The following is a 7726-nucleotide window of genomic DNA, read 5'->3' on the forward strand; positions in this document are numbered from 1 at the left end:
TAAGTGGGATGAACTCTCCTGGAGAAGGAAAGAAAATTTCCCTGAACTCTTTAAATCCTAAAAATGTTATCGTTAACTGAGTTCCTGGTCAAATATTCCGCAAAAATAACTTAATTTCCTTAAGGTTTTCTGTAAAACTTTGTTTGTTAGTTAAATTACTCTTTCAAAGCTGTGATGTTTTTTCAGTCAACTCAAACATTTTTCCTTGGTGCTTTCATTGCATTTAGTGACTTTCGTGGTGTTTGTTTTGCTTCTTGGGTTTCGTTTAATTTAGCCTCGAGCTATTTGTTTCTCCTGTTAAGAAGAAAATCCATTTGCAATATTTTATGTTAAATCATTTTCTAGTTTCTTCATCAAAAATAAGATGACTATAAATAAAATGAAATGTGAATTAATGAAAAACCCTTCACGTTGCACTAAGTCAATGTGTATCGCGCAGAGGCAATCTTGGGTTTACTTTCAGTCCTAATGGCCCATGCAGAGGAACCATTTCTGAGTGTGTTTGTTTTGCTTTTAATAGTTCTGAGCTTCTTACCTGAGGGCAGCATGCTGAACAGGTGGTGAGTTGGATGGGAGCGATCGCTGACAATTGTTTAGTTTCTGTTGTGTTGCCCGCAAAAACCGTCGGCCGTCGAAGAAAAAGGAATCATTTCCGACGGTTTTAAAGTCTCTTAAAATCTTCTTCTATCTGCGTTTGTCTAAGGGAAGACAACAGAGACATCTGGGGGAAAAAAAACAATAGAATACCTGGAGTATATTTTTATTGAAAAATGTCACTGTATATATTTTTTGCGCCACAGACCGGTTAAATGTCTGAAATTGTTTTCTCTGACCGGCCTTTGATAAAATGATACCACCGGCATAAAAACTGGTGTTTTGTAAATATAATAATAAACATTAAGCCACTGTGTATACAACTTTATTAGCAGCGTCTTCGTAACATCACGCTTTGGTCTCCGAATGGCGAAGCAGTTTTGAAGGCTTCATTGACTCATTAGAGAGCCGCTCACCATGTATTATGCAGCGCGGGCTCTGTGCGTGGGAACAACCTGTCGTAATAATTCCATATTTTAAGTGGGACTACTAGAATTATCTGTTAAATGCAGCTTTATTTTTCAGTGAAGACGTCGGCTCTTCTTCTGTCTCCTCATTGGCTCTTTTACCCTGCGCAAAGAAACTTTCCAAAGACGTTTATTTTTTGCTCGTTCTGCTAGCTTGGGGGGTTTCAATTTAGCCGTAATATATTATGCGTTACCGGCCGGAGCAGACCTTTTAAGAAGGTAGCGGATGCAGGTAAGACGTGATCGGGATAACATTGTTCAGAATCAGATACTAAATAAAATAGAAATAATGCATTCTTTCGCAGCCCGGTACCATTTGACCCACGGACCGGTGCCGGTCCGCGACCCGGGGGTTAAGGATACTGCCTCACTTTTTTTTCTCTAATGTTTTTCTCTAACGTTATGTCTGGTAACATTATGCGTCAGACAGAGTGGAACAAAAACAGTATACAAACAGTATCGGTGTTCCGAAGGATGGAAAATGCTGATGTGACGCTTCTGTTTATACGGAACATGCAGGAAACAGTGAGTCTACGTTCACTGGTATGATGACTTTGTAGAGATTGTGTGTTCTGCGTGTGCGTGTGTGCGCGCGTGTGTGTGTTTTTGGCACCTTCATCTCCCAAAGATAATAGGTTTAGCGTTACCACTATCCTTCAGTGAAAATCTTTTTCAGTGCTCATCGAGGATTTATTACCACTACCTACATTGTCCAATAAAATATTATTGTCAAAAATAAAATACCATCAAGTTTAAATGTAAAAACAATCGGACAATAACTACATTTTTATTTTTTGGCCAATGAAGGGTTTGACATTAAGTGGCTGAGAAGTCTGTCACTCACGACAACGGTTCGATCGGAGAAAGGTGGGCGGGAGCGTGTTTGTGTGTGGTATGTAGAGCCGGAGAGAGAGGATTTACGAGTGATCCTCTGTGAATTTTAAGAGCTGTTTTGTTGTTTTGGCGTAGGCTACGATCTATAGTATCCTGTGTACTCCTGACTGATTTAACCCCCGAGTCAACCGCACTTAGAATGTTCTGTTTTTTGAAGGCTTTACAGCTGGTGTCAAACATAAGGTCTGTGGCCCAAAACCGGCCCGCTCGATGAAGTTTGAAAATAAAAAACATAAACAAACATGTTTAGGGTAATAATAATAATAAATATATCTAATAAATGTGTACTTCTTTGCATGAAAACAAAGCGGGAAAACATGGGCTTGTTGTTATTTATAGTTAAATATGATATGACTGTGCTGGTCTGGCCCACTTGACATTAGGTTGTATGTGGGCCCAAAATGAGACCCCTAGTTTACAGGGTTAAGTATGGAGTTGATATAGGTTCAATCCATTGCGTTTTTTGCGTAAATAATCAGAACCTTTAGAATTTAAAAGTGGTAACTTGACAAATCCCGATCTTGGGTTTTGTTATTCGTTGTGTACCGCTCGATCAGCAGCAGCTGAGACTTCCTCAGGCGTCATCAGATCAGTTTCTGTGGCTGACGAAAAAGGAAACCATAATGGAGAGGCTTACCAGCACGGATACACACAGGAGTCTATTATCTCATTCACTGCTAAGTGTCAGCCTGAGTACAGACGCCCGTCAACCTTTATGGAAGGCGTGCGACGGAAAGTAAATTCACAAAGAGCATAAATAGCTGTGTCGGAAAAAAAAAGATCGCACTTTTGAAACTAATTTCATAGCAGTCAAGTTTTAATGTCAGATGGCTTTGTTGCTTTTTAAAGGTCACGGAGTAATTTACAGAGAAGCCTTGATTCGGTGGACCCGCTCACTGTTATGTGCGCTCTCACACACACACACTCACAACTGCCCCAGGTGTTGAACATGCTGAGATTTGAAGCTATTTTAGCCAGTGAACATAAATTTGCCAGCTGTCTGTTTACGCTGCTGGACACACACATACACTACATACAGGCAGCAAGTGTGTGTGGATGTCATTTTGCATCAAAGAAAATCGCCGTTGATATGATGTATGATGTACTAAATCATATATATTTAACAATGGACTTGGACAACAGTGAAGGGACAAAGACATTCAGAGATTTGGACCAATGCTTTATTTCCATTTTCAGTTGTTTTTATTTTTTATTCTTTTGTGTTAACAGAGTACTTTTCGTATTAGCAGAGATAACGTCTGCGAACGTCTACACAAAATATGAAGCTGCACGTCAGATCGGGAGAATTGAAGTATCTGGTGGAACAAAGCTAACAAAAATAAATCTAGTGTTTTTGTGTTTGTGTGGACCCTAAGGGTTCAGTAGTATACACATGTACAGTGGGAACAAAATGACCAGTAGGTGTCTACATAATCAGCTAGCAAGATAATATACGCATGAGAGTCACTCATAGAAAAACCATTCCCTGTTGAATTTTGGTTCCCAATAAAAAAATACATAAAAAGCAGCTTTCCTGTCTATTTTACACGATTCGTTCTACTACTGTTCTAGGTACACACACATAGAGAAACACATGTTGTTTTGAGACCTGCACAGAGAAACAGTTTTACCGAGTTTTGGAATGCCAGCTAAGTGTGAGCCTGCTAGTTTTTGCACTACAAGAAAAAAAAAAAAGCGATGGCTCTGTGTCACTACTTCTGTTCTCAAACTCGTCATGAGGGAAACACTTGAAGTACTCTATGCCAGTGGAGGTCCACTGGAGTCACCATGGCAACATGTCCAACACCATTTGAAGGTCATGTGAAGAAGGGTGGAGCATCCTGTACCAGAGATGACGATTCCGAGATACAGCTTTTCATTGCCAGTATCCCCCATATACTGCGAGCATGTTTTTGTCTATGTGAGTAAAAACAAAAAGTTGCGTGCGGGTCCTAACGACATTCAGATTGTCAAATTATTAGGTGCAATAGAAGAGTTCCGAAAAATTGTTGGTGTATCAACATCTGGTGGGGGGTTCACGTCAAAAGTGATAGGTGCGGATTTAACGGTACCGTCAAATACACAATCAATGTGTCCAACAACGCTCGATTTAATATTTAGCGTGGCTTTTAGAGTGATGCAATGTGGATGAAATGAATGAAGCGACGCAAATTGAGTTTAAAAAATTTAACTTTTTAGGTAGCTTCGCGCCGCGACATTCCAATCAGCGGCGAGTTTATCCCCACCTCAGCTCCCTGAGGATTGCAGAGAAGTTCTGGAATAATGGTGGACGAGCTTATTATCGCCTTGTGTGTGCAACTTACGTTAGCCAGAAGATGGGACTCTCGTAAATTGTCTTTCTGTGGCTTGTTTTACGACTGTTAGCCTGAGGTGTCGTTGGGACCGGCTGTCATCCAGACGGAACGCCTAGAGGAGACGGTGAAATTCACCTCGCTCAGTGCCTCTCCGGAGGACATCATGAACCCAGAACCCACGGCAGCCGCTAGTGGTTTTCCGGTAGAGTAGATATTGTGCAGTGGCTTATCATCTTTGTATGCGGGTACCAACACTGCTGCTACATTTTGTCGGGACCGTAATAATAAAAACTCAAGAGGCATTGACTAAGGTTAGAGGGTGTGTTAAATTGTGAGACTTTCCGGGGCTTGTATTACTACCATGAGGTACCAGTGGAACTGGGTTGACTAAATGGAGAAATGAATGGACAAATTTTATACTCCCACGCGCTCCCACCGGAGCATCCAGGGGAGCGAGAAGCGAATGAGGCAATAATCCAAATATGATCAAGCAGTGCGATCCAGGACTTTCCAGATTTGATATGAGCAGACTTAGACCAAATGTACGACATTCCAAGTTCTGTCCATACTAAAATTAGTTCCTCACTCATGCCTGCTGACCCGCTGTTACCTTAGGTGTCTAAGGAATCCTGGTATTATCATCTTAGAATTCAAGGTCCAATCTTCAGCACCTTTGGGTGCACCCTCACTAGACAATCGTACCGTGCCCAAGCACGTTTGCCCCCGAAAGTCTGATTTCTATAGCTAGTTCTTAACTTCCCCCGGACGTGAACCGAATAAAGCGATGATCCAAATTTGATCAAGTCTACCTTGCCTCCGCCTGCATACTTCGCCAGCACGAATTCGGGCTTCAGCACGTTACGGAACAACTGGCCCCGGTGTGAGTGTACCCTGAGTGACCTAATGTCCTTTTCTGTCCAGCCATTCTGAGCACTTTTATAATTAATATACACATATACTTTTCTACTTCAAACATGATCTGTCATCATTTTCTTATAAAAGTCTCATTAGTTCTACAGAAGTTATTCATTGCTCTAAAAAAAAAGCGTAGTTCTTGTCTACAGCCATGGAATTATTAACATTCCTTCTGACGCAGTATTTAAGAATTCAAATCCCTCTCTGCTTCGGTTTCAATGGAACTTAATAAAATACCTAGTTGCCAACAAAACGTTATAGTCTCTGCGCTAATTGTTATTAGGGAAAGTTCTTGACAGGACATTTTAGAATTAAAATCATTTTCCACTCACAGTGGTCGTGAATCAAAGCCTTTCACTCTTTCTCTCTGTTTCGTTTGTGCCCACGTTTACACCAAGCCGTCGGAGAATGACAGAGCAAAGTGATCCGAGACAGAATGTGTCCAACGCAATGTGTTCAGTGCATTTGAGAAATACCAGAAGAGCCTGTGATGTAACGGTTGTAGAGGTGGTTACAGTTGTAATATATTGTAGCCACGTTATTTTATTATCGTTGGAAGGATAGGAGTTTAGGACATTTGGGTCTTGAGATCATACAGATAAGCAGGAGAGGAGTCTTTTTATGGGAATATTTCTGAAGTCTTATTTCATTGAAACATTTTTATATTAAATGATCAAACGTGAGCGTGATGACTTGTGTACTCAGAGATCACAAAGCGGATTTTTAAGATTTGTTTGCAGTTTTAGTTTTCGATACTTGTCGAAATGTCTTTGTTTTTACTGTCAGGGTTAGAAGGTCATCTTCCTAAATGTAAAAATTAGATTTTTTTTGAAGATTGATGTCTTTGACATGGAAATATGATCAGATTCATGATGTCTGATCTTGGTATGCATCAAAGAGTAAGTATAGTATTCACTTTATCCTTGGATTAAAATTTGAATCCTTTTTCCCATTTTACAAAGGAACTATATTGCCTAATTTTAAAGGGTCAGACTTTTAGTTGTACTGTGAATCAGAGGTCCCCAAGCCCTGGTCTGGGGGCCGGTGCTGGTCCGTAGATCATTTGGTACCGGACCGCAGTGGTTCACAATGAAAAAATTGACTTCAGTTTTACTAATTTAATAATCCAGTCATATCCCTTTACTTTTTTTCATTCAAAGATAATCTGTCAATGTTTCAAAACAACAGATCATTCAGACTCTGATGCTAACAGAATAAAAGATGTTTTATCTCAAAAATGTAATGCTCCATTGACAATGGCGTCCGCAGTAATGGCTGATACCTGCCAACCGTTCCTTGGTACAAAAAAGGTCGGGGACCTCTACTGTAAATGACAACATGCTGAGATGAAAAAAAGTCCAAAATTGATTTTTGAGGGTGAAATAAGTACAAGAATATGCAAGGGTGGATTTAAAAAAAAAAAAAGAAAAGGAAAGGAAAAACAAAGTTCTGAACAGGCGTTGCGAGCAAATAATTGTTCGAAATGCAGAACAGGAGCTGCATTATTTCTCTGGCAGAAATAGAACCCAGCTGTGTGTCCCTGCTACGCTCCCTTTACACCTGAGCCTCATTCTGAGCACATCCTGTGACTGATGAGGATAATTGGCCCATCATTTTTTTCACACGTGTGAATCAGAGCATGCAGTGTTTGGATGAGCTGATGAGGTTGCCAGAGGTTTGGCTGTGAGATTGACGGGTTTTTGTTTTCCTACCTCGGTCTCGTTAACCTTACTTTTTTCATCCTAATTTCAGGTTTTTAGGAAATGACACATTAAAGCTACTTCTACTCGGCTCCTTCAGTAAGAGAGGGGGGATAGTGCTCCTTTCATGTGTGCCTACTTTTCTTCTATCAGGGGAAAAAAAAAAAATGCCGTTAGAACAACACTTGCAAGGATACGAGGGCTGTGTGTGGAGGTGAATAGAGGGGCGGATGGTGACTCTGCATAGGGTGAAACACCGTAGCGATGGGGTACGAAGCGGGGGCGTCCAGCAGGGAAACGTGGGACGATGTGTAAAAGGCCGGGGGGAGAGGTGGTGGAGGCGGCGGTGGAGGCGCCGGGGTTGGATTTAGCGTAAGGGGAACCAGATTCGGAGAGAAGTGAGGCAGGAGCTGAGGGTACGACGGGACGGGGAGACGCGTCGGGGGAGGCGGTGGGAGCAGCGAGATGTGCTGCTGGATGATTGTGTGATGAAAGGAGAAAGAGGAGGAGTGGGGGAGGAGAAGAGGTGCCTGGAATGGAATGCACGGGGAAGGAGAGTGGTCATGGGGGTAACATGGACTCTGGTCTGGGAAGTGGGGGTTGAAGTCTCTATTACTCCTCTCCCTCCACCTCTTCACCTCATTGTCCCTCTGTTTTTTTCGAACGCACTCCTTTTCCCATGCAAAGTGCTTCACGTTTATCCTCTCCGTCAGTTTCTCCTCACTGTCGTATTTTACCTCCCACCTCTGATTAGTGCGGACAGTGATGGGTGAGACATCTTTGACGCCTTTTCTGGTACTAATGTCGTTGCTACAGTCAGTGGCAGGACGACTGTTGGAAC

Source organism: Cynoglossus semilaevis, chromosome 12 (genome assembly GCF_000523025.1).
Source record: "Cynoglossus semilaevis isolate Cse_v1.0 chromosome 12, Cse_v1.0, whole genome shotgun sequence".
Classification (NCBI taxonomy): domain Eukaryota; kingdom Metazoa; phylum Chordata; class Actinopteri; order Pleuronectiformes; family Cynoglossidae; genus Cynoglossus; species Cynoglossus semilaevis.